The sequence below is a fragment of the Primulina eburnea genome, chromosome 2, assembly GCF_022965805.1.
Source record: "Primulina eburnea isolate SZY01 chromosome 2, ASM2296580v1, whole genome shotgun sequence".
NCBI lineage: Eukaryota > Viridiplantae > Streptophyta > Magnoliopsida > Lamiales > Gesneriaceae > Primulina > Primulina eburnea.
Window position 1 is genome coordinate 36,504,786 of NC_133102.1, and position 5,153 is coordinate 36,509,938.

The following is a 5,153-nucleotide window of genomic DNA, read 5'->3' on the forward strand; positions in this document are numbered from 1 at the left end:
ATCTCAAAGGTCTCGTACTTGAGTTGGAGAAGATCTATCTTCGTTTCTTTGACTTGATTGGTTCCCTCGTGGCAAATCTCCAATTTGTCCCAAATCTCTTTGGCGGAGGTGCAAGCCGAGATTCGGTTGTATTCATTCATATCTAGGGAACAATGAAGAATATTCATAGCTTTAGCATTTTGAGAGATAAGTTTCATATCGTCCTTGGTGAGGTCATCCATTCCCTTAGGAATTTCCTTATCATCCACCGTTTTCATGGGGATATAGGGACCTTTCACCGTTATTTTCCAAAGGTCGTAATCGACGGATTGGATGTATAGAGATATTCTATTCTTCCAATATCCGTAATTAGTACCATTGAAAAGAGGGGGACGATTTGTGGATTGTCCTTGGGCATACTCGCTTGCTAGATTGGCCATTTTTAAAAGATTTTGAAAAACTTGGCTCTGATACCACTTGAAGAACCTAAAGGGGGGGGTGAATAGGTTCTTTAAGGCCCTTTAGCGTTTTTAAAACGAGTTTGCAAAAATTGCAAGCGGAAGACTTGAGGGACAATCACAAATAAATACGATAAATGAATGCGTAAAGTAAGTGCGTAAAATAAATGCGTAATTTAAATGCAATAAAGTAAATGCGTAAAGTAAAGAGGGATAGAGATGTTTATGGAAGTTCGACGAAGAATCGTCTACGTCTCCCCTTCTCGATGAGGATCGAGGTATCACTATAACGACTTGGCTTTAGGAGCTCCAAGCTAGCTTTTACAACCACGCCTCGATGCGTCTACTTGGCCTTGAGGGCTCCAAGGATAGCCACGAACTTTACAACCCACTCGAGAGTATTACTTTCACTCTTTTTCTACAACTCTTTTGATATTACAACTCTTTTAATCAACGCACACAAGAGATAGTAGAAAGCTTTGTAAGAGACAAGAGAGAATGGAGTGGGATGATTGAGAATGCATCCTCAAAGGCCTATTTATACTAGTCTTGGACGCCAAGGTTCGGATCTTCCGTTTGTGCTTCGGAACTTCCGATGTGATTGAAATCAATTTGCGTAATTCTGGCATGACTTCGGATCTTCCGTTCTTGACTTCGTAGGGTCCGAACATATGTTTCGGAGGGACCGATCAAACTTTGTTTCTTCCGAACAATTCTTTCAGACAGTGTATGAACAACTTCGGAAGGTCCGAACTCCAGTTCGTATCGTCCGAACATTCCCGCGTTCCGGAGATTTGAAATCTTCAACACTTCGTAGCTTCCGATCATGTCCATCGTAGCGTCCGAAATCTACTCAATCAATCAGTCAGATCAAATTGTCTCCGGATTGAAGTGATTTGATTGCTTGTGTTCGGAACGTCCGATCCAGTCTTCGGAACGTCCGAACTCGCTCCTCGCAGCTTCCGAACAGCTTCTATTTTGCTTCTGATTGGCACAATTTCGGAACGTCCGAACCAAATTTCGGATCTTCCGATCGTAACCTTGTTCTTAATTTCCTGCATGCCTCAATATAAAACATTAGTACATTTTTAAGCCAAGTTTTGGTATCATCAAAACAAAAACTTCGGGATATGTTACAGCATTAAAAACATTAATCTCATCCTCGAGATTTGTATGCGTTTAAGGCGTAACAGCTGCTGCATCAATAGTGCCTCTTGTTTGTCCATTCAAACCATTATAAAACAATTCAATCTGTACCCAATCTTCAAAACCATGGTTTGGACATCTCCTCAACAACTCCTTATACCTTTCTCATGCTTCATATAATTGCTCAAAATCAGTCTGCCTAAAAGTACTTATCTCAATTTTCAACTGTGCAGACTTCGCAGGTGGGAAATATTTTGCAAGAAACTTGGTTGCTAAATCCTGCCAGGTAGTGATACTCCCCAAAGGAAGCGATTGGAGCCATCCTCTTGCTTGGTCCCTAAGAGAAAAAGGAAACAAACGCAATCGAATTATATCATCAGAAACACCATTTATTTTTACCGTGTCAGTAATTACAAGGAATATTCTGAGATGTAAATGAGGATCTGCACTAGCGGCTCCTCCAAACTGATTCTGTTGAACCATGTTTATCAATGCAGGTTTGAGCTCAAAGTTGTTTGCATTAATCGTTCCTCGTGTTATACCAGAATAATGAGCATTCAATACCGGCCTAAAATGATCTCTGATGGGTATCGCAGGGGGTGGATTTTCATTGTCTCTATTTTCAGCCATTGCTAGAATCTCTTCTCTTCTTGCCTTTCTTAACCTTCTTGCGGTTCTTTCGATCTCAGGATCAAAGATAAGCAAGTCAAGATTTTGCGATCTTCGCATGCACTGTCAAACAAAGACAATAAACAATTCAATGTTTAATGTAGTATAATAAAAAGAGCTCTAAATTAAAATCTAGACTAATTGGTAACAATATTAATATAAATTCAAATTTTACAGTCCCCGGCAACGGCGCCAAAAACTTGTTGCGTGTTTTCTTGATTGCTCGCAAGTGCACGACGTCAAGTTATAGTAAAATGTAATTTTGAGTACAAGTGTCGATCCCACGAAGAATGTAATTCTAAATTTATATTAATGCTTGTAATTAAAATAGTCTCGATTTTATTTAGAATAATCAATTAACAGATTTGTTCGTATCAATAACTGAATTAAAAATAAATTTAATTTTGTAATACCAAACAGAGTTGAACAATGGAATAAAAGATCTAGAGGTTTGACTTCACGCAACTATCCACCATGTGCTATTTTGTGTAGCTATATTATAATTGTCCTTCTTATTCATTAACCAAGAATTCTATAATTATCTACTCCCTCTCCTGAGTGATAAGTGGATACTAATTATTTAACAAAAGATTGTAATATCCCTATCAACAATCGATAATTAAATAACACAATCAACACTAAATTCTTTTAATGGCTTCAATAGCAAAATATGTCCTCCCGAACTATATAAATACTATTGATGTATTTTTCCCTTTCTTGTTTATAAATTTCCTTTTCCAAGTAATCATTTATAAACATACAAATCATTCAAGATATGGCCAATAAAATGAAAGCATTAAGATTGAAAAAACATAAATAAACAATAAAGACAACTTATATAGCATAAATCATGAATCTCAACACATGGTTTCTAGTTTTGTTCCATCATTCCTCTAGAATTAAGATTTAGTTCATAATGATAAAAATAACACAACAATACATGAATCTTAAACAAGACATATCAAATAAAAGTAAAAATAAAGAAAGAAAGAACTTAGAACAAGAGTTTTGGAGTGTATGAAGTTTTTGTCCAAAGATGTGCAAGAACTTGTTGAAGATGATGATCTTGATCTTCAACTCTTTTCCTTGTAGCCTCCACCCTTTTCCTTGCTCCTCTCTATAACCTAGATGATGAAAAAGAGACCCTTTTATAGTCTAGACAAGATATCCCACGTAGCACACCATTTTCCCCTTCTTTTCTTCAAAGTCCACAAAGTTTCACAATTTCCGGAATGATGTTTGTGCATGACCGCGGGTGCGGTGTTGATAGGACCGCGGGTGCGGTGGTCGTTCGACAAAATTTCTCCTTTTCTCCTAGCATGACCGCGGGTGCGGTCTTGTTGAGAGTGCGGGTGCGGTCCTACTTCGTCAAGCTTTGTCCTTTGCACCTTCCAATTCATCACTATACTACTCCAAACTCTCATTTATAAGCTTCCAAACTACAATAACAAAAACAACAACATATCAAATAAAACCTGCTCAAGATTCACAAAATTCCAAGTTAAAGACAAGTAATAAAAGTACAATAAATTGCACTTATCAACAGTCTTAGAATCCACCATTTTGAAATCTAGAAAACGTCCTATAAAAAAATTCTTGGCTCCAACATCCTCGGTTTTGTACTTTCTGTCAAGGTATTCCCATATCTATTTAGCTGTTTTCTTTTCGTAAAACACATGGTAGAGCGAATCTACCAATCCATTCGGTATATAATTTCGGCACAGGAAATCAGAATGATTTCGTGCCTCTAGAGAATTGACATATTCAACATCTTCATCACCCTTTTTGAGTTTAGGAGCATACTCAGATAGGAATCTGTCCACGTTCATCATCATCAAGTAAAATAACATTCTCTGCTGCCACTTTTTGAATTCACACTAGTGAATTTATCTGGTTTTTCTCGGTGACTGGATAACACAGCATGAGGCAACATGAGGAACGACTTGAGTCGTAACAAAAACAGTGACATGAGGGACAACATGACAAGTGAAACTTTGCACGTTCGTTTCAGAAGCCATATCTTCAACAAATCACATAATAAGTATAAAAAATATGTTTTAAGATTGTTAGCTAAAATGCTAAAATTCGGAGTATGAAAACAACAATTATAGAGTAGTAAACGAAAACATGATCGTATAGAAACAGACATAACACTAAAAAAAAAGTAGTGTACATCTGAAAGTATAAATATCGAGTATGTAAAACAATAAGAAACCAATAAATCAAGTCAAGGCATGTACAAAGTACAATTTTCTTATAACAAATGTGTCCCTCCAAAGGTGCTTCGAGCATCGGGATGGACAACTGTTACATGATACAATGACAAAAACATGCAGCAACTTAGCATGAATTAAATACATTGACGAACTCAAAATGTACCTTCACTTTATCACCAAAACTTACCCGGTCCTATGAAAAAATAACAATATAAAATGCAAGAGAATGTTTGAGTGAGTTCTTGTATGTGCTTGTAAAAAAAAATTTTAACTGGATTGAGGAAATATACATACTATTTATATACTCCAATATACAAATCAAAAGTCATCCAAAATTAATTAAATCAATTAATCATGCAATTAACTCAAAAATAGGAAGAGTCAAAAGTCTCTAATTAAATTAAGAGTCAAAAGAAACTTCTACAATTATAAGCAACTGACTCAAGAATATAGAAAACTAAAAAATACTCTCACATTCACGAGTCATGATTTTCATTCAAACTTTAAATTCAAATTTCTAAGAATATCTAAAACTCGATTGCATATCAAATTTGTATGTTGAATAAAAATATCCGATTAAAATGTAAAATTAAATAATTGTATGAAAAAATATAAATGCAATATTATTTTAAAACTCGAAAGAAAACTCGAAAGAAAACAATTTTTTTATCCAGAAAAAGGATTA